At 40.5% G+C, this 23260-nt stretch overlaps 1 long non-coding RNA gene and 1 pseudogene across 2 annotated transcripts in view; one reads left to right on the forward strand and one right to left on the reverse strand.

The window, feature by feature from the left end:
* The window catches only part of LOC114274011 (putative lysine-specific demethylase JMJ16), a 43941-nt pseudogene that overhangs the window by 17425 nt on the left and 3256 nt on the right, over window positions 1-23260 (reverse strand). Inside the window, exon 2 of the transcript XR_014339196.1 lies at window positions 12682-12973. The product of XR_014339196.1 is annotated as a putative lysine-specific demethylase JMJ16 (transcript). The remainder of the gene's footprint in view (window positions 1-12681; window positions 12974-23260) is intronic.
* LOC145797099 (uncharacterized) lies at window positions 16310-23256 on the forward strand. Its single transcript, XR_014338179.1, has 2 exons — window positions 16310-19060; window positions 22608-23256. It is a non-coding gene; the product is annotated as an uncharacterized LOC145797099 (long non-coding RNA).

The following is a 23260-nucleotide window of genomic DNA, read 5'->3' on the forward strand; positions in this document are numbered from 1 at the left end:
TCTACAAATAAGTTTTCAAAAGTAATCAAACCAAACAAATTTTCCCAAATTTTTTTTCCAAAACTTGTTTGGTTTACAAGTTTTCCAAACAAATCTCTCTCTCATACACATCAAATCAATCACTTTTTCCAAAACTCTCTTTCAAAATAATTTTTCAAAACATCTTTTGAAAAAAAACCAAACCAAACAAATTTTCGTACTTTTTATCTCAAAACATGTTTCTCAAATACAAACCAAACAAGCCCAGTGTTCTGTGATTACTGTCACAAGTCGCGGCATACTCGTGAGACATGTTAGAAGCTTCATGGGGCTCTATCAAGGAGTCGTGGTGATCGGTCTGGTACTAGAGGCGATCGATCAGGCCAATCTAGAGGACGTGGCTCTAATCCACGGGCTCATCAGTCTAGTGTTGTTGACACCCTTGATTCTACTTCCGCTTCAATTGGCCCGATTTCTGATAGTTTATCTAGCATGACTTCTCCTAAACTTGAGGATGTTCTGCATCGTTTGCTGGCCCGCCGGTCTTCTACTGCTCCCAGTGCATCTTCCTCATCATTTGTACGCTCAGGTAACTTAGCCTCTTCTCGTAGTGTTTTTCTTTCTCACAAGTCTTTGTCATGGATTATTGATTTTGGTGCCTCAGATCATATGTCTGGGTCTTCTGACCTTTTCTCAGCATGTAAGCCCTCTTCAGGTCAAGACAAAGTTAGGATTGCAGATGGTACTGTTTCTTCTATCTCTGGGAAAGGTTTAATTCATGTCACTCCTACCTTACCTCTATCTTCAGTGCTCTACGTTCTCAATTTTTCTGTTAATCTTCTATCCTTGAGTAGTATTACTAAGGATTTGAATTGCAGTGTAGCATTTTTTTCCTGATCACTGTCTTTTTCAAGACCTTGACACAAGGAGGACGATTGGCAGTGGTAGTGCAAAAAATGGTCTCTATTTCTTGGATCAGCCAAACAAGCTTATTCATCATTCCATCCAGTTCCCAACCACCAAGGAGGATTTATGGCTGTGGCATTGGCGCCTTGGGCATCCTTCTTTTCATTTACTTAGGCATTTATTTCCATCTATTTTTACAAACAATAGTGTGTCTGAGTTTCTTTGTGAGTCTTGTCAACTTGGCAAACAACACCGAGCTTCTTTTGCTCCAAGTCTTAACAAAAGTTTAGCTCATTTTTCTTTAACACATTCTGATGTATGGGGTCCATCTCGTGTTATGTCCTTAAAATGCCATAGATGGTTTGTTACCTTTATCAATGGTTTTTCTCATATTACTTGAGTGTATCTCATGAAAGAAAAAAGTGAAATTTTCTTTGTGTTTCAAAATTTTCAGTAAATGATTTGTACTCAGTTTGGGGCAATTGTCAAAATCTTGCATTCTAATAATGGGGGTGAATACATCAATTCAGGGTTAGAGAGCTATTTTTCCACTCATGGCATTATATATCAGACATCTTGAACCAATACCCCTCAACAAAATGGGGTTGCAGAGTGCAAGAATCATCACCTTCTTGATATGGCTCGCTACATGTGTTTTTTTATAAGTGTGCCTCGGTCCTACTGGGGCGAGGCCGTTCTCACCGCAGCCTATCTCATTAATCGTCTTCCTACCCAAGTTTTGCAAAAACAAGCTCCACTTCAAGTCCTTCTCGGTTTAGAGTTTGTTTTTCATTCCCCCTAAAATATTTGGTTGTGTGTGTTTTGTCCACAATCATTCTCCCACTCGTGGTAAGTTGGACCCTCGCTCTCTCATGTGTGTTTTTCTCGGATACTAGCCTACTCAAAAGGGGGTATAAATGTTATCACCCTCCTTCTGGTAAGTGGTTTGTGTCTATGGATGTCACCTTCTTTGAGTCCCAGTCCTATTTCTTGTCTTCTCCGGTGTCATAGTCATCACTTCAGAGCGTGCCTTGGTGTGAAGAGATTCATATTATCCCTGCTGCTCCTATGGTGGAACTAGTTGTTCTACACCACCTATTACTGGGATTATAGAATCCAATGCCACCAAAGACAAGGAAGGGCAAGTTTATGTCAGGGACAACGACAGACAGAAAGTTATTTGGATACAAAAGACCACTTCTGCTCACCCACTGCTATCTCCTGCTTCTGATAAGAGTCTAGGTAGCTTTGAACCTCTTGTTTCTCTTGAGTCTACTGATATTGCTATTCCTGACACTACTAATCTTGATAGTCCTATTGTCAAGAGAAAGGGTGTGAGATCTTGTACTCAACATCCTATCTCAAACTTTGTATCCTACTCTCCTCTGTCTTCCTCGTATAGAGTCTTTGTGTCAAACATTTCCTCTGTTAATATTCCTAACCATTTTAAGGATGCTCTCGCTACCTCTGAATGGAAACTTACCATGATTGAGGAAATGAAAGCATTCGCAAGAATAGCGCTTGGGAATTAACTGAGTTATCTAAGGGCAAACGACCGGTGGGATGCAAATGGGTGTATATTGTGAAGCATAAAGCAGATGATTCCATTGAGCGTTACAAGGCTCGAATTGTGGCAAAAGGCTTTACTCAGACTTATGGAGTAGATTATCAGGAGATTTTTGCACCAGTGACTAAGATGAATTCAGTCGGAATACTTCTTTTTCTAACAGCTAATTTAGATTGGCCACTTCATTAGTTCGATGTAAAAAATGCTTTCTTACATGGTGATCTAGAAGAAGAGGTATATATGGACATTCCTCCTGGTTTTGAGGATCATCAGACAGAAGGTAAAGTATGCAGGCTTTGGAAGTCGTTATATGATCTCAAACAATCTCCAAGGGCTTGGTTTGACAGATTCACTCAGGCTACACTTAAATATGATTTCAAACAGAGTCAAGCAGATCACACTTTGTTTGTAAAACATTCCTCAAGTGGTAAGACTATAGCTCTTATTGTTCATGTGGATGACATAGTGCTTACAGGCAATGATAGTGAGGAAATACCCCTATTGAAGAAATATTTAGCTAGTGAATTTGAAATCAAAGACTTGGGGAACTTGAAGTATTTTTTGGGAATCGAAGTTGCTCGCTCCAAGGATGGGATTTTCATCTCACAAAGGTCTTGACCTTTTGAAGAAAACAGGGATGCTTAGATGTAAGGCTTGTGATACCCCACTAGAACCTAATCAGAAACTTGGTGATGATGGAAAAGGAGCAGCTGTTGATAGTGTGAGAATATATTGTATATATATATATATGGCATGTTGTGTATATATGGCATGATTGTGTAAATAGGAATTAGCTTGTATTTCCTTTTTCAGTATTTCCTTTTTCAATCATAGATTTAGGGCTATATAAACTGATGAACTCTTTGTAAATTGCAACAATTGAATATACAATATTCTTCAGAAACTTACATGATATCAGAGTCGTGTTCGTAACCTTAGCGCCGTCATCTTTCTCAGTTGTCTCTGATTTGTTTTTTGTATTGCGCTTGAACCATCGCGATCAGTCTATGTGCTCGCGAGCCCTAGCACTGTCGTCTCCCTCAGCCATCTCTACTTCATCTCGTCTCGTCTCGTCTCGTCTCGTCTTGCGTCGTCGTTTCTCTCCTTTGCAACCACTATATATCTCTCTCTCTCAGTAACTTCGTGATCGATTCGCATTAGCGTCGATGTCGTCTCTATTACTGGCTGTTTATATTGATAAGGATTGTTCTGGTTATTATTCTTTGACCCCAAGGTTCTCTAGAAATTATACTCTAACCCCAAAGTTTCTTAGTCTCATCATGTCTGAGGATAAAATTTAGGCTATCAACTGCAGGCTCACTGGTGCCAACTATAGCTATTGGTCCACTGTTATGAAGAATTTTCTTCTTGGTCGAAAAAAATGGGGTTATGTGTCTGGTTCTATACCTCGTCCTTCGAATCCAAAACAGGACAATTATCTGGTTGCTTATGACACTTGGGATTGTGACAATACCCAAATTCTGACTTGGTTTCATAATTCTGTGGAAGATCGCATTGGAATGATGTTCTCCAAATATATTACTACCAAAGAGGTGTGGACCTACTTATTTGTCGTTTATCAATAATCCAACTTTGCCAAACGGTATGAGTTAAAGTCCGCTATTCAGAGTGCTCGTCAGCAAGACAAATCTATTCAGGACTTCTACATTGAGATGACCAGTCTCTGGGATTAGTTGGCTCTCATGGAACCATCTAGCCTCAAGGCACTAGATGCTTATGTTGAGTTTCGGGAGCAAGGTCATTTAGTGCATGTAAGAATTTATATATTATTGATTGTTATTGATTGATTTCTGATTGATGTTTATAGTACAAATGTGAGAGGCTATTATTGATTGTTATTGATTGATTTCTGATTGATGTTTATAGTACAAATGTGAGAGGCTCCTTATATAGGAGATATAGGTGTAGTAGGTGAAGTGGAGGTGGTAGTGGTGTAGGTGAAGTGGAGGTGGTAGTGGTGTAGTGGGTTAGGTTTAGTGGAGTAGGTGAGGTGGTAGTGGTGGTAGGTTTATGGTAAATTCTAACAGCCCCCCGCAAACTCAAGGAGGATAGAAACTAACCAACTTGAGTTTGAAGAGAGGAACAAAACAAGAAAAATACATAAAAATAAAAAAGGATAGGAGACACTGTATGGTCGTGTCAGACCATTGGTGAAGACACTGAAAGGTGGTGTCATAACGTTGTAGAGGACACTATATGGGGGTGTCATAACGGTGTAGAGGACACTGGATGGTGGTGTCAGACCGATGTAGAAGACAGTTTATGGGGTCATGTCGGACCGTTGTAGAAGACAGTTTATAGGGTCATGTCGGACCGTTGTAGAAGACAGTTTATGGGGTCATGTCGGACCGTTGTAGAAGACAGTTTATAGGGTCATGTCGGACCGTTGTAGAAGACAGTTTACGGAGTCTTGTCGGACCCTTGTAGAAACTAACCGGAATCTATGTCGGGACAGTTTACAGAGTCTTGTCGGACCCTTGTAGAAACTAACCGGAATCTATGTCGGGACAGTTTACAGAGTCTTGTCGGACCCATAAAGGAGCTAACCGGAATCAATGTCGGGACAGTTTACAGAGTCTTGTCGGACCCCTTAAAAAATCGCACCCTCAAAAGGTGCGCCCAATTTTTCAAAAGGCGTGCCATCAAAAGGCGTGCCCACTTTATCAAAAGATGTGCCATGAAAAGGCGTGCCAGTTTGTCGGGCGTCAAGAGGCGCGCGATGCGCGTGGCTGGCCTTGGCTATTTAAAACAAGGTTGAGGCGAAGGCTGTGCATACTAGTCTGAAACCTCTGAACGCTCGGAGAGCTTGTCTCTGCAAATCTTGAAACACCCGGAAACCAACCCTTCTCTGAAACACTTAGCAACCCAAAAACATGGCCTCTTCTTCCCGTCCAGCTACCCAGAACCTGCTCACGCTCTTTCCAGAACTGAACGAGCCCACAAGAGAAATAACTGGTGCGGTGGCCAGTGAACCGCAACCAAACACCTCTGGTTTTGCTCCATTGAACTTTCCGATGCGGTCGGTGGAGCAAAAAATGGCGGTGCAAACTGATATTGAGGCTAATCAGTATACTCTGAAGTCATGCGTGGAAACCATGACGGCGGTCACAAACTTGTCGAACCGGCTGCAGAGTAGGACAAATGAAGTGCAACAGTTAAACTCCCAGCTGGCTCTGCTCCAACGCATGTATAAGGATGCGCGAGCAGAGATAAGTGTGCTGAGGGCAGAAAACAAGGAGCTGAAGCGGAAGGCCACCGTGATGTTCCGATTTGGAGGGCCACCATATGCTGTAGTGGAGGAGCAGGGAGGAGGCAACTTGCTTGGTGGTCTAGGAAGCACGGAGGCAACACCGTCAAGGGCCGTCCAAGACGGAGGCAAGAAAAAGAGACCGGCGGCAGAGTAGAGAAGAAAAAAATCCCACTGTGGGTGTGGTTGTTTTGTTGTTTTTGTGTTGGTGTTGGTGTGTTTGTTTGTTTGTTTTTTTTTTTTTTTTTTTGATGTAAAATGGGGATCGGAATGAGCCCCGACGTGAATAAAATGAGTTTGTGGAATGATGAATTTTTTATTTTTATTTTTATTTTTTTTTATTTATTTATTTATTTTTTTTTTTGGAAAAGTAAGGGAAAGTAATAAAAAATAGAAAGGAAAGGGGAGATGATGGGTGTGCTTTGTGTGTCGTGGGCTTGTGCTTGTCAAAAGATGGAGTAAAATAAATATATAAAAAAAAGAAAAAGAAAGTCGAGTGGGGAACAAGAGTGTGTGGAAAGAAGGAAAAAAGAAAAAAGTATGGGTTGGAGACTTGTTCTGTTGTTTTTTTTTTTTTTTTTTTTTTTTTTAATAATAATAAGAATAATAATTTATTAATGGAAAGCATGTGCGCTGTAAAAGGGATGAAAAGAAAAAAAAAATAAAGAAATAAAAGAAGAAAAGTAAAAATGGGTTTAAAAACAAAAAACGAGAGAGAGAGAAAGAGAGAGAAAGAGAGCAATCTGTGTTGCTTGCAACAACGAAGACCAAGAAGCAGGCCAAACCATCCACTTTACTCCACAAGTCTGTTATGAAGAAGGAGTTCCGTCGCATGGCAAAGGCAGTGACAAACCAGGTGGGAAATAACTATTACAGTCCAGATTCTGATAGCGTAGATCTTAATTAGAGGAAAATTTGTATTTGTTGTTGCATCATCGCCGGAGATGGCTTCAGCTTGCGTGAACAAGATTGGAATGTCGCCGGATAATTTTCTGGAACTTCCGCCTACTTATCCTTCGTACGGTTGGTTGAGTCCTCGAATCTCATTCAGCCGAGAGATTCCTGACGACGAAGCATCGAAGATCACCGGAGGAAAGCTGGAAAAGGAGGACGTTGCTCCAGAATCGTCAGATCCGGAAGTTTCTGGGAAGGATTTTGGTGATTTCGAGTTGAAGAGGAAACTATGTGTAAAAGCAAAGATTTGAAAACAGAGAGAGGTTTGAATTGGTTGAGACCCGGCGGGCGGTCAAGGCAAGGTTGCCGCCCGCCGGAAGGCGAAGAACACTAAGATCTTTAACCTGGCGCTGATACCATGTAAGAATTTATATATTATTGATTGTTATTGATTGATTTCTGATTGATGTTTATAGTACAAATGTGAGAGGCTCCTTATATAGGAGATGTAGGTGTAGTAGGTGAAGTGGAGGTGGTAGTGGTGTAGGTGAAGTGGAGGTGGTAGTGGTGTAGTGGGTTAGGTTTAGTGGAGTAGGTGAGGTGGTAGTGGTGGTAGGTTTATGGTAAATTCTAACAGTGCAGTTCTTAACAACTCTTTCTCCTCAGTATGAGGCTATCCGTGGTGGCATCCTTCATCGTCTCCTCTCTCCACTGTAGATACTATTGTTTGTGAGCTCCTCTCTGAGGAAACCCGTCTTAAGACGACCAGTCAGACTCTGTCTCCATCTGTCTTCTTGGCTCCTACTCAGCTTCCTCTGCTGTCGAACCACCCTCATCAGCTTCAGGCCACTGCAAAGCCCAAGAAGGGGCCACTAGCCTCTGATGAGTGTGTTTTTTGCCATCAAAAAGGCCATTGGAAGTACAATTATCCCAAGAAAGGCGTCTGCTCAGTCTTCTCAACCGTCTCAGCCATAGTTTCGAGGTCCTGCTTCAAGTACTTTTCGCCCTCCTGCTGCTTATACTGCATCTGCTCCGGCTTTTGATCCTGACTTGGCTTCTTTGAGTGCCCAGATTGCCCAACTTCAGCATCTCTAGTCCACCTCTCAATCATCTTCATCTGCCTCTGCTCTCACCTCTCTTCATTCAGGTTTTGCTTAGGTCCTCTTCAGGTATTCTTTCCTTTGTCTGGCTTTTTGATTCTGATGCCTCTCATCATATGACTCCTCATATTTCCTTACTCCTAAACTGTATCCCCCCTCCCTTTCCTATTACTATTAATATTGCTAATATGTCTGGTATGTCTGTCATATCTATTGGGTCTGTCTTATTCTCTGCCATATCTGCTATTACTATTCCCTCTGTTCTTTATGTTCCTCAACTGTCTGTTAGCTTGCTTTCTATTAGTCAGCTTGATGCTTCTAGTTTTGACATTATTTTTTCTTCTTTTGTCTGCTGTGTGTAGGATCGGGTGTCCAAGAAACAAATTAGGACCGGCCGTAGAGTTGGAGATCTCTATGTGGTGGAAAGCCTGCATCTTCCTTTGTCTACCTCCCCCCGTTGCACTTTCATCTTTTCAGTTAGATTCTCAGTCAAGTCAGTTTTATTTATGACATTCTCACTTAGGTCATTTTTCTGTTGACCGCTTGCGGTCGTTAGCTCAGTCAGGATTGTTAGGTAAAGTTTCTCCTAATCAAATTAACGAGTGTTGATGATGTAAACTTGCTAAAATGACATCTTTACTTTTTAATAATAGTACTTCTATTTTTGCTTCCCCTTTTTCTCTTGTACATACCGATGCCTGGGGACCTTCTCCTGTTCTCACTAAAGGGAGTTCTGCGTACTATGTGTCCTTTGTTGATGATTGTACCCGCTATACCTGGATTTATCTTATGGCTCATAAATCTGACTTCTACCAGATATATCGTACCTTTCAATCTATGATCATCACACAATTTGGGGCCACAATTAAAATACTCCGGTCTGACTTGGGAAGGAAATACTTTAAAACTGAATTCTGTGAGTATTTGGCTACATTGGGCACCAATCACCAAACCTCATGTACTGATACCCCTATCCAAAATGGTCGTGCTAAGCGTAAACACTGTCATCTCCTTGAGACAGCTCAATCTCTCATTCTCTCTGCCTCTGTTCCAATACCATTCTGGGGTGAGGCAGTTCTTACCACTACTTTCCTCCTTAATCGCATGCCGACTCCCCTACTCTCCAGTCAATCCCTTTATAAGGCTCTATATTCCCAACCTCCTAATTATTCCCTCTTGCGTGTCGTTGGGTCTGCTTGTGTGTCTTTTTGGGTTACAATATTACTCAGAAAGGCTACCGCTGTTATGACTCTGTCGCTCGTCGCCTTTATGTCTCCTGTCATGTTGCCTTTCTCGAACGTCTGTCTTACTTTCAGCTTTCCCCTCTCACTGCTCCTGTTTCCAAAGAGGATTTGCTTCACCTTGACCTATTTCCTTCTGAGGTCCCATCTGATGAGTACATCTCTACTATTCTTCTTGAGGTCATTCCTCCTTCTCCGTCTGCATCACCCATGGCTCCTTCTCCTCCTTCGGCTTCTTCCCCTCCGTTGTTGGTCTATTCTCGTTGCAAGGCTCCCTCACCACTAATTCTTTCTACTCCTGCTGCAGCTCTTTTTGCTTCTGATGACTCCAATCCTGCCGCACACCGATATCCTCCTTGTGCACGTCGTCCTCCAAACAGGTTGAGTTGGTCTAATACATGTTTTTCTACTTCCTATCGTACTTTTTTGTCTGTTATTCATTCTTTTTCAGAACCTCAATCTTACACGGAGGCCTGTCAGGATCCTCATTGGGTTCAAGCTATGGAGGATGAGTTGTTGGCTTGCAGAAGACTAATACTTGGGAATTGGTTCCTTTGCATGCTAGCAAGAATCTGATTGGTTGCAAATGGGTCTATAAAGTCAAGACTCATTCTGATGGGTCTCTCGAGCGCTACAAAGCTCGCATAGTTGCCAAGGGTTTCTCGCAGAAGTATGGTATTGATCATGAGGAGACATTTGTCTTTGTTGCCAAAATGACTACTGTTCGTACCTTGATTTCTGTTGCTGCTATTCGACATTGGCCTCTCTATTAGATGGACGTTAAGAATGCTTTTCTTAACGGTCATCTCACTGAGGAGGTTTACATGCGTTCTCTCCCTGGTCTTCTCCACTCCTTTGGGCAAGTTTGTCATCTTCAGCGTACTCTATATGGTTTGAAGCAGTCTCCTCATGCTTGGTATTTCAGACTACTGTTACCGAACTTGGGTTTCATCCTTCTACTTCTGACTCTACTTTGTTTCTGAGACATACCTCAGCTAGTTTTATTGCTCTCCTACTCTATGTGAATGATATGATCATCACTGGTTCTGACTCTTCTGCTATCTCTGAGGTCAAGCAACATCTTTTCCGCACCTTTGAAATGAAGGATCTAGGTACATTGTAGTATTTTCTTGGTATTGAGGTTGCCTCTTCTCCAAAGGGCTATTTTCTGTCTCAGGCCAAGTATGCTAATGAGGTTATTCACCGTGCCGGTCTTACTAATACTAAGGTTTCTGATACCCCTATTAAGCTTAATGTGAAGCTCAACTCTACTGATGGTGTCCCTCTGGATGATCCCACTTTCTATCGCGAGCTTGTGGGTTGTTTAGTTTATTTGACTGTCACTCGCCTTGATCTTGCTTATGCTGTTCATGTGGTTAGTCAGTTCGTTTCTACTCTTCGCTCTACCCATCGGGCTGCTTTGGTTTGCATTCTTCACTATCTCCGGGGTAACCATCTTTCAAGGCTTACTGTTGTCCTCTACTTCCTCTTTAGACTTGGTAGCCTATAATGATTCCGATTGGGCTGGTGATGTTAATGATCGCAAGTCCACTTCTGGTTTTTGTATATTTTTTGGCGATTCCTTGATTTCTTGAAAAAGCAAGAAACAAACTGTTGTTGCTCGCTCTACTGCTGAAGCTGAATATTGTGCTATGACTCATGCTATTGCTGAGATTGTTTGGCTTCGTTGTCTTCTCTCTGATTTGGGTGTCCCTCAGTCTTCTTTGACCTCTCTCTATTGTGACAACCGTAGTGCTACTCAGATTGCCCACAATACTATCTACCATGAACGGACGAAACACATTGAGATTGATTGTCACTTTGTCCGCCAGCATCTGCAGTCTAGCTCTATCTCGCTTCCTTTCGTCTCCTTAGCTTTGCAACTTGCGGACTTCTTCACCAAGACTCACACTACCGCTCTCGGTCTCAATTTCTTCATAGCAAATTCTCAGTGTTTTCTGTTAAAACACCTTGAGTTTGAGCAGGGGTGTGAGAATATATTGTGTATATATATAGCATGTTGTGTATATATAGCATAATTGTGTAAATAGGAATTAGCTTGTATTTCTTTTTTTAGTCATAGATTTAGGGTTATATAAACTGATGAACTCTTTGTAAATTGCAATAATTGAATATACAATTCTTCAGAAACTTACAGATAGGGGGAGTTATCAGCAACTAGTGGGTAAGCTCATTTACTTATCTCACTCTCGTCCTGATATTGCTATTGTTGTCAGTATGGTTAGCCAGTTTATGCATGCTCCTCATCAAATTCACTTAGAGGCTGTTATGAGAATTTTGAGATACTTGAAATCTTCTCCTGGAAAGGGTCTTTACTTTTCCAAACATGATCACCTCAGAGTGGAAGCCTATACAGATGCTGATTGGTCAGGGTCAATAGCTGATAAAAAATTTACATCAGGATATTGTACCTTTTGGGCGGCAATCTTGGTATTTGGAGGAGTAAGAAACAGAATGTGATGGTTAGATCGAGTGCAGAAGATGAGTTTAGAGCTATAGCACAAGGTGTATGTGAACTCTTGTGGATCAGATTGTTGTTCAGTGATCTGGGGATGGACCAGGCAAACTCTATGCGGCTATATTGTGATAATAAGGCTGTCATCAACATAGCTCACAATCCTGTTCAACATGACAGGACAAAGCATGTTGAGATTGATCGTCACTTCATCAAGGAAAAACTCACAAGCAGCATGATATGTACTCATTTTGTGAAGTCAGGCAAACAACTTGCAGACATCCTCACCAAAGGAGTTGGGAGTAAACCATTTCATGACATTCTAGGCAAGCTGAGCATACGAGATATCTTCGCACCAGCTTGAGGAATGTTAGAATATTTCCTTATTTCCTTATTTAGATTAGATTGTGATTGATTGATTGATTGATTGTGATTCCTCAATCAGTGCCTTAGGGGGTGATGATATCATAATCATCACCCAAGCTTTGTATTTTCTTAAATTACAGGTACCACACTCTATACACCCATGAACAACCCTTTTGGAAGGAAGGGTCTAAGAGAGATTCTACAAATGCAAATTAATGCTCCGTTTGTTTCGGTGGAAAACTTTTTTCAACGGAAAACATTTTCTACAAAAAACTTTTGCCCGAAAATATTTTCTATAAAAAATGATTTCCTATGTTTGGTTACATTCTTGAAACTAATGTACTAATAGTTGCATTAGTAGTGGTAGTAGTGGCAACGGTGGGGTAGAGGTGGAGGTGGAGGTGGAGGTGGAGGTGGAGATGGAGGCAACAGCAGTGGTAGTGGTGGTGGTAGTGATGGGGTGGAGGTGATAGTGGTGGTGGTGGTGGTGGTGGTGGTGTGGTGGAGGCAACAACGGTGATGGTAGTTGTGGCCGGGGTGGTATGGTGGAGGATATGGCAGTGCTGCCAGTAATGTGGTGGCATGGGTGAAACTTTGGTTCAGAAAACGTTTTCAGCCTTTTAAAAGTGAAAAATATTTTCTGCCCAAATAGTTTGTTTTCCATTGACCATGGAAAATGTTTTCCATTTACTTTTGTTTTCCAACGTACCAAACACCAGAAAATGCAAAAAACAATTTCTGGAAAACGTTTTCCACCCAAACAAATAGAGTGTAAGGATACAATGTAAGACACTACAGGATATAACTAAGTAGAGATCTTTTTAAAATAATAAGCATAAAAAAGAACCAAAAGAGAGAGGGGGCAAAAGGGTAAGCAAATCAACCTGTTCAGAGTCGGACTCATGGCCATAATTGTCGTCATATTGACTGGAATTTTTCCGTAGTCTAGGCCTAAGGGACCTTGTAATCTTTGCATCTTCTCTAGAGTTGTACTCAGTTTCCATCTGGACTGTCCATGGTTCAGAAGAACTTCCAGAGGTCGAGCAAGTAGCCATTTTTTTATTTTCTACCCTCTTTCGAGTGAAGGATGTAAATGACTCAAAACCAGGTGGAACTGATGAAATTTCCATATTCTCTTCTTTGATGCGAGGTCTAACAAGTTCTTTCGCCATATAACTGTGAAATGGAGGGGAAATAGTTAATTGTAGTTCATTCATTGGTAAAGATATTACTGTTTTCAATTATATTCTATATACTAATGCCTTACCTCAGGCCATGTTATCCTAAGAAGAAGAGTAAATTGAACAATGGATGCACCCTCACAAGGGTTATAAAACTTCACACACAAGCTAAAATTATCATTACTCAACTCTCCTTGAAAAGAAAGATAATAATCTACATCCTTAGTAACATAGTCCAACAACAACAAATGCCATGGTGGGGAATTAATCACATAATTTCCATTTGTCCATTTATTGTTATTACTTATTTGTTCTTGTTACAAGTATGAACTATCACAATGTTTAAAACCCTCAGTGAAATTAAAAGCTAGGGCTAAAAAATTTTCTTCAGTGCAAGACCTTAATGTGCTGATAAAGAAGAAAAATGACCAAATCAGAGGGAGAAGATAACACTATTTTGTGATGCACATAGCAAAATAAATAACTTTTAAAAATCCAACATTTAGACTATAAGAAACTTCATATATGCAACAACCCCTTTCTAGAAAAGGTTCGAAAAAATCAGAGGTGCATTAATCTTTCCCCCCCTTTCCTGGTATGAAAGCATTACAATGCCAGCAAAAAATTATCCCCACTTTTTTTAAGATGGAAATGTGTAATCTACTTCTAAGCCCTCTAGGCAAACATGTGAAGGGCCAACTCTGTCAACTCAATTCAAAGAAAAAAGAACATGCTACTCAACCACCAAAAATTTGTTTCCAGGTTTTTATACCAACAAACTACATGTGGCAGAGATTTACCTGAAACCAAACTGAAGGCAAAAATTCACCATCCAGTTTAACTGTAAATTTTTATAATTAAAATGTAAATTTTAACTGGGGCTAGCTCAGTTCCCAGAATCCCTACACCTCAGTAGGAGGTCAAGGGTTCAAGGGTTCAAGTTTTGCCATAGGCAAACTCCCCCCTCTCCAAACTACGGCCTCCGATGAACCAAAAAAAATGTAAATTCCAACTTCAGTGATCACATGACATTGCAGTGGATACAAAACCCAACACAAGATGTGATCAAATAGTAATTAGATTCTTTAAGACAAAAACTGCACAGAAGGATTTATTAACACTAATGCCCAATGATTTATACCATGTGGTCCATTTAATCAAGAATTTCTCGAGCCAAGCCAAACCAATCTATTACTTCACATGATACCATTAGAGACCTATACTACTGTAATTGATGTTTAGAACAAGAAAAATCATCCTACAAGTATAGATGATACGAAATGCCTCATTTGGCACACTGCTTGGTCCGATAATATTTCTGGCAATATAAGATTATTTTTCTTCTTTTTCTTTTTTCACTTTTTGGTTCCCCCTTTGTCTAAGCAAGAAGATAGAAGTTGATTTCCCTCAAGTAGGACCCCAGCTTTAACTCAGTAAGACCCAAAAGAAGCCATGAAATAATTGATGAAATGACCTTCTGCCAAATATCTCTCAGCACCTACTATATTGTGAATTTCAAGCCATGACAAAATACTACAAAACCAGTAATAAGTAAAAATATTAGACCCCTGAAAAGCCTTGAAAAGAATATAGACTAGACTAAGTAGAGTCTGCAATGAAATCACAAACTTTCAGGACCCTGGGTTCTTGTTGGAACAACTAAGTTGGATATAACATTTCAATCAAAAGATTTTTTTATAAGGATTTATATATCCAACTGAATAATGAAGCTAGAGCAGCATATAGCTTTCACTGTGGATAATGAAGCAAAAATACCCTCAAAATACTGGTTTAAGCCTAAAGATGTACTTTTCTATTATTTGTTCCCAGCAAGTATTAGTGCAATCTTTATTCAAACAAAAGATTCATTGCAAAATAATCCAAATGAAACTAACTTTTCCTCCGAAGTTGCATTGTCTGACTGATGAAAAATTCCTTTCTTATTATGTATTGGATTGATACACAGCCTAGAAGGCATCAAAAACGTTCTGCTACAAGAAAGAGTTGTGGAATCAGAACCCGTATCACTAAGATCATGATAATTACTCAAAGTCTCAGACCAATACCAATGCTGTCCTAGTCTTTCAGAAATTTACATGATTCTTATTGCTAAGAACATGAAATCAGACTACTTGCTTTAAACAAGCTTTGGAAATGCAAATAAACTCAATTGATATGCCTTAATTTTATAAAAATCTAAAGATGAACTTTTTGGTCCACTCCAGATCTTATTTGATCTAAACTGTGAACTGTCATATAAATGGGACAAAGTTTCAAAACCTTAAAAAGTCCATACATTGTTTCCAAATTCTATGTCACTGATTTAAAAAATAAAAAAAGAACTAGGCTTAATAAAATATTCTAGAGTTTCATAGCCCATTGCCTAAAAGGATTGCAAAAGGTACTTTGAGGAATGACATCCAAGCCATTTGAACATTGTCTACTAACAGGATATAAGGAAATAACAGTTTGTATAGTTATGCGATGGTGTCATTAGAAATTATTCTAGCTGTAGTAGTGGAAGCCTCATGCAATGGCCTGTCCTTTTCAGGAATCTTCAGCATTTAATCAGATTCAACATCAGCCTGGGACCATTGAAAATGTCTAGAGTGACAAATTCCATAGAATCTGAATTGCCACATGAAAAGTATGTCTCTTTGCTCCCATCGTGAAGTAACAAATCAAAGGCAACAATCTCCATACATGTTAGTACAACACGTATTATTCCCAAATTGGAGAGGTGCAAGATTGGAAGGAAGAATAAAACTTGAAGTTAACCATAAGCGTTGTAGAAATTTAATGTATAAAGAGAAATAAAGAATTGTATTATTGATTCATGTATTGATATATATTACAATGATTCATGATTCCTATATATAGAAGAGGGTGAGTGTGTAGTAGGTAAGGAGTAGGTGAAGTGGAGGTGGTAGTGGTGTAGTGGGTTAGGTTTAGTGGAGTAGGTGAGGTGGTAGTGGTGTAGTGGGTTAGGTTTAGTGGAGTAGGTTTAAGTGGGTTAGGTAAGGAGTAGGTGAAGTGGAGGTGGTAGTGGTGTAGTGGGTTAGGTTTAGTGGAGTAGGTGAGGTGGAGGTGATAGTGGGTTAGGTGAAGTGGAGTGTGTGGTGAAGTGGAGGTAGGTTAAGGTAAAGATGGGAAATTCTAACAGCCCCCCGCAAACTCAAGGAGGAGAGAAACTAACCAACTTGAGTTTGGAGAGAGTAACAAAACAAGAAAATACATAAAAATAAAAAAGGATAGGAGACACTGTATGGTCGTGTCAGACCGTTGGTGAAGACACTGTATGGGGTGTCATAACGTTGTAGAGGTCACTGTATGGTGGTGTCAGACCGATGTAGAAGACAGTTTATGGGGTCATGTCGGACCGTTGTAGAAGACAGTTTATGGGGTCATGTCGGACCGTTGTAGAAGACAGTTTATGGGGTCATGTCGGACCGTTTGGAGAAGACAGTTTATGGGGTCATGTCGGACCGTTGTAGAAGACAGTTTATGGGGTCATGTCGGACCGTTGTAGAAGACAATGTTGTGACAGTTTACGGAGTCTTGCTGGACCCTTGTAGAAACTAACCGGAATCAATGTCGGGACAGTTTACAGAGTCTTGTCGGACCCATGAAGGAGCTAACCGGAATCAATGTCGGGACAGTTTACAGAGTCTTGTCGGACCCTTGTAGAAACTAACCGGAATCAATGTCGGGACAGTTTACAGAGTCTTGTCGGACCCTTGTAGAAACTAACCGGAATCAATGTCGGGACAGTTTACAGAGTCTTGTCGGACCCATAAAGGAGCTAACCGGAATCAATGTCGGGACAGTTTACAGAGTCTTGTCGGACCCATGAAGGAGCTAACCGGAATCAATGTCGGGACAGTTTACAGAGTCTTGTCGGACCCTTAAAAAGTCGCACCCTCAAAAGGTGTGCCCAATCTTTCAAAAGGTGTGCCATCAAAAGGCGTGCCCAATCCATAAAAAGACGTGCCATCAAAAGTTGAGCCCTCAAAAGGCGCACCCACTTCATCAAAAGTCGTGCCCGACAGAAAGCGTCGAGCCATCAAAAGGGGCGCCTGACACGTGGCGATGCACGTGATTGACAGAGCGCGTGTCGGCCTCGTCGTCTCTGTCTTTATAAACCAAAGCGAAGTCTGAGGCTTGGAAGCATAACAAACCAGTTGAAACCTCTTCGTTCTCTGTAACATTCTGTAACCAACCCTTCTCTGAAACACTCAGCAACCCAAAAAACATGGCCTCTTCTTCCCGTTCAGCTACCCAGAATATGGCCTCTTCATCCCGTGGTCTACTCACTCTCTTTCCCGACCTCAATGAGTCAACAAGAGAGAGAACTGGTGCGGTGGCCAGTGAACCTCAACCAAACACCTCTGTGTTTGCTCCGTTGAACTTTCCGATGCGGTCGGTGGAGCAAAAAATGGCGGTGCAAACTGATATTGAGGCCAATCAGTATACTTTGAAGGCATGTGTGGAAAGCATGACGGCGGTCACAAATTTGTCGAACCGGCTGCAGAGTAGGACAAATGAGGTGCAGCATTTAAACTCCCAGCTGGCTCTGCTCCAACGCATGTATAAGGATGCGCGAGCAGAGATAAGCGTGCTAAGGGCAGAAAACAAGGAGCTGAAGCGGAAGGCCACCGTGATGTTCCGATTTGGAGGGCCGCCATATGCTGTAGTGGAGGAGCAGGGAGGAGGCAACTTGCTTGGTGGTCTAGGAAGCATGGAGGCTGGGCAGTCACGGGACAATCAAGAGAAAAGCAAGAAGAAGAGACCCGCAGTAGAGTAGAGAAGAAAAATCCCACTGGGGGTGTGGGTGTTTTGTTTTTTGTTGGTTTGTTTGTTGTTTTTTTTTTTTTTTTTTTTTTTTTTTTTTTTTTGGATGTAAAATGGTGATCGGGGTGAGTCCCGATATGAATAAAGCAAGTGTGTTTGGCAAACTCGAATGGTAGGTGTGGTAATGCAGAAAAATTAACTGGAATGAAATTTTTTTTTTTGTTTTTTTGTTTTTTTTGATATTGGTATCATGGAGTGGGCGGTGGTACAAAAATATTGTGTAGAAAAAGAGGGAGATGGTGGAAAATTATTGTTTAGACAGAGAGAAGGCATGTGAGGTGTAAAGTGAAGGACAAAATAAAAGAAAAAAAGGTGAGAAATGTGATGATTTCTGTCCCTTCGCACAAAAACAGTACCACTAAAAGATGTTGTGGCTGCAAAGCCTGAAAAACTCAATGCATCAGTGGTTGATGGCGGAGACAATTGGAGTGTGGGACAGAGACAGCTTCTGTGCTTGGGGAGAGTCATGCTAAAACACAGCAAGATTCTGTTTATGGACGAAGCAACGGCTTCTGTCGACTCCCAGACCGATGCTGTCATTCAGAAAACCATTCGCGAGGACTTTGTGTCGTTTACAATAATCAGCATAGCTCACAGAATACCCACAGTTATGGACTGTGACAAAGTGATGGTTATGGATGCTGGATGGGCAAGGGAATATGAAGCCCCATCTCAGTTGCTCGAGAGGCCTTCGTTATTAGCCCAGCAATACTCAGATTACTATGCATTTAGAGGCCATGAGGTGTACCAAACACCATTCAAGGAGGGGAAGAAAAGAGGGTCTGAGAAGCTTGATCAGAAGCAGGTTGTCCATAGGAAGTCCATTGATGCATTTGGACAGAGGACTTCACAGTATAGAGGTGTCACAAGGCATAGATGGACCGGTAGATATGAAGCCCATCTATGGGACAACAGTTGTAAGAAAGTTGGAAGAGGCAGGAAAGTGAAGGTATGTGTACAAAATTCCAGCGGGCAGCGAAGGCAAGGTTGCCGGCCGGCTGCCCGCCGGTGAGAAAACAAAATACGGGCCTAAATCTTATGGCTCTGATACCATGTAGAAATTTAATGTATAAAGAGAAATAAAGAATTGTATTATTGATTCATGTATTGATATATATTACAATGATTCATGATTCCTATATATAGAAGAGGGTGAGTGTGTAGTAGGTAAGGAGTAGGTGAAGTGGAGGTGGTAGTGGTGTAGTGGGTTAGGTTTAGTGGAGTAGGTGAGGTGGTAGTGGTGTAGTGGGTTAGGTTTAGTGGAGTAGGTTTAAGTGGGTTAGGTAAGGAGTAGGTGAAGTGGAGGTGGTAGTGGTGTAGTGGGTTAGGTTTAGTGGAGTAGGTGAGGTGGAGGTGATAGTGGGTTAGGTGAAGTGGAGTGTGTGGTGAAGTGGAGGTAGGTTAAGGTAAAGATGGGAAATTCTAACAAGCGTTGTGTTAACTTCTAAATAAGCATCTAATCATTTTGAGTAGCTAACTCATACATTAATATAATATTTTCAAGTAGTTTTAAAGAAAAAATCTCCATCACTAAACGGTATAGCCAAATTAAGATGGCAAACCCCTTAGCAAATCTAAGTTTCATCCAAAACACCTAAAAGGAACACCTCCAGATTGGCAAGATGCCAGCAAAACACCCGAAGCATTACACCACCAATAACACCCACACACAAAAACAAAAACAACAAAGCCACAAAACCCCCACCAGCAAAACTAAAAGACAACCCAATCAAATAAAAAGAACCCACAAAACAGAAATACACTTAAAACTAGAAGCAGATCAATCAGCCACAAAATGGAATTAATAGCAGCAGATTAATCAATTTCAGCAAAACCCCTTTGCCTAATTTCCATTCATTCATAACCTATATAGTGGTTTTTCTAGTGGTGAAACTAATCAAGTTCCATTCATCTTTCTGTTTCTGAAATGAAATTCTGTGAAGCGACAGTTATTGAGAATCCTTATTTAATACCAAATGCTCTAAAACATAGTGTTTTCAATTATTGTACTATTTCTAACTTGGAAACAAAAAACAAAGAACAAAATATTAGCATTCTATGCTTCCTAAGATTTTGTTTTTTTAATTTAAACTCAGCATTTAAAAAAATGATAACCATATGTGCACTTATTGCATCCAATAGACAAAATTACTAGATGATAACCAGGGCAGAGAATGTAAAAATGTTATCAATTTTTGACGAGTTCATTGCATGGTTCAAAACCTGAAAATTTTATGAAGCTTTCTGCTGAATGATAGGTTGGGGCTTTTAGATTAGGGACATCAAACCTTGGATTAAGAAATCTGAGTTTACACTGGATAGTAAAAGGAACAATTTTCAAACTTCACCTCAAGCAATTTTCAACTTCAACTCATTTACGCGTAACCAACATATATATATATATATATTTATTTATATATAGATCAATATAAGAGAAAGGCCACAAAAATTAATGAATCAAAACAGATCGACGAACAGATCTGAGGGGGAAAAAAAAAAGTGAACAGAAATCTATATCTATCAAACAGATCTGAAAAAATAGCAAGAAGCAGCAGATTGACAAACAATGATATTTAATATAAAACCAGAAAATCATAAACGATAGATTGAGGAACAACTAGATCTAATAAAAACAGAAAATCAAAAGAGAGAAGCGCGATCTGAGTTATAATGTTTATAATCTAAAAAAAAGGGTGAACAAATTGAAACACTCACAAAATCAGGAGAGAGAAGAACAGATCTGATAGAATACCTTCAAATCCGTACTTGAGAGCCACAACAGCCTTCAAAATAAATCTGATGGAGAGAGTGTAGCGAGAGAGAATTCAAGTGAGAAATGGAACGCACATTCAAAAGAGAGACAGAGTTCGAATTTGAGTTAGGGTTAGGGTTAGGTTGAGGGTGAGGGTGAGGGTGAGGGTGAGGGTTCAACAGAGAGACAGAGACATTTGGAAAGGGATGAGACCTGACAAGTGTAGAGAGCAACGGAGGTCTGAGGACCGTAAGAGAGACAGAGTTTTGGATAACTACCAGTTTCAGCAATCTATACTAAACCAACATCGTTTAAATTCACTCGAAGACAACGTTTCAAGAATGTGGTGATTGGTTGACCAATAAAGGCGTTTCCATTAACACCATAATAAAAACTCTGCAATAGCTATAATTTCTTGTAGTGAGTTGTCTCCTAATCTAGCTTAAAAAGATTCCTAAAAGAGGGGATATTGGTTTGTCGCACAAAATTAAGAAGTACACCAAAAACCCACAAAATAATGAGAATCCTCTGTCAGTTCTCTCTTAAGTCCACCATAAACACTTTCTACGAGAATCACCAAAAAAAACAGTTCACTTATTTCAAGGTTTCTATTTTACACATGTTGCGTCCATATTGAATGCTGACATCTGTATCAATGTAGTTACGCAGCCAGCATGCTATATAAGGTCAGAGTCTCAGAGAATGCAGCCACCACACTGCACAAGGTCAGAATCTCAGAGACAATAAGAGAGAGAGAGAGAGAGAGAGAGAGAGAGAGAGAGAGAGAGAAGAGAAGAAGAAGAAGAAGAAGACAGGTTAATATGTGACCATTTACCCATGTACTGTATATTTAAAATATAATTATGTTCTCCTCTCCTTACCTATAAAATAAAAACATATATTCTCCTCCTCCAATTGATACAATATTAGTATTCCACAAATTGACCCAAGGATTTAAAAATTCTTATGCTAACAACTACAATGATGACAACAAAGGCTTTGATCCTAATTTCTGGGATGGCTGCATCAGTAGTTTTCATGAGGCTCTATCTATAGCCATATCCATCTCTAAATTATAAGCCAAAGCCACCATCATTTTAAAATTCCCAACTCATAATCTTTCTTGCCTTCCTCTGATCTGCATTGATCATCATCACATGGCTACACCATTTCAGGTAACTTTCACTAATATTATCCTGAGTTGGATACATCAATAGACTTTTCTATGCACAAACATCTTATTTACATGTCCTTTTGTAGCGACTAATCCATCCAATATCCTCATTTTGGCTAAACTCGTTTTTCATGCATGAAATTTTCTTAGAACTCAGCATTTTGTACTGCACAGCATATCAAGTTCTCGGCAGAGTGCCAAGGTGCACCCCTCCAAGGGTCAACACCTTGATGCCACACACATTTGTGCCCTTTGGGAAGTCCAAAATATGCCTGAGGAGTTGTTGGTGCAAGTGCAAGCAAAGGCCCCAAGGCAGCCAGGCCCAGCACCTGTGCAGCAGCAGCTTTTAGCCAATATTTGAGGGACCAAATTATCTTTTTTTGCCTTTGTGATTTTTTATGTAAATACCTTAGTATGAAAGGTGTTTTGGACCAAGTCTTGTAATTTTTCTCATTGTGTAGACCTTTTGGAAATTCATTATGATTCCTCGAACATAGAGGATGTTTCCTCTTGCCACTTTGTAAATGGCCTAAAATGCTATATGAAGGTGGGGGTACCTCAAGTGTTGAACCAAACCACTTGTGCCTTTAAAGTACCCTAAGCTAGACCATTGGTAAGGCATCTCTGGTAACACTTTTGTGCATTGTTCAACTTATGTAATGCCATCTTTTGATTAATTAAAGAGCTCATTTTGTTGAAGTCTTGTGCATAGTTGTGCCTAGTGTAGAAAATTTAATGTATAAAGAGAAATAGAGAATTGTATTATTGATTGATATTAATGTTATGGTTACAATGATTCCTATATATAGGAGAGGGTGAGTGTGTAATAGGTGAGGAGTAGGTGAAGTGGAGGTGGTAGTGGTGTAGTGGGTTAGGTTTAGTGGAGTAGGTGAGGTGGTAGTGGTGTAGTGGGTTAGGTTTAGTGGAGTAGGTTTAAGTGGGTGAAGGTTTAGTGGAGTAGGTGAGGTGGTAGTGGTGTAGTGGGTTAGGTTTAGTGGAGTAGGTTTAAGTGGGTGAAGTAGGTGGAGAGTAGGTGGATTTTAACAGCCCCCCGCAAACTCAAGGGGGATAGGAACTAACCAACTTGAGTTTGGAGAGAGTAACAAAACAAGAAAATACATAAAAATAAAAGAGGATAAGAGACACTGTATGGTCGTGTCAGACCATTGGTGAAGACACTGGATGGTGGTGTCATAACGTTGTAGAGGACACTGTATGGGGGTGTCATAACGGTGTAGAGGACACTGGATGGCGGTGTCAGACCGATGTAGAAGACAGTTTATGGGGTCATGTCGGACCGTTGTAGCAGACAATGTTGTGACAGTTGTTGTGACAGTTTACGGAGTCTTGCTGGACCCTTGTAGAAACTAACCGGAATCAATGTCGGGACAGTTTACAGAGTCTTGTCGGACCCATAAAGGAGCTAACCGGAATCAATGTCGGGACAGTTTACAGAGTCTTGTCGGACCCTTATAAAGTCGCACCCTCAAAAGGTGTGCCCAATC

The sequence above is a fragment of the Camellia sinensis genome, chromosome 8 (genome assembly GCF_055761805.1).
Source record: "Camellia sinensis isolate YWXY chromosome 8, ASM5576180v1, whole genome shotgun sequence".
NCBI classification, from domain to species: Eukaryota; Viridiplantae; Streptophyta; class Magnoliopsida; order Ericales; family Theaceae; genus Camellia; species Camellia sinensis.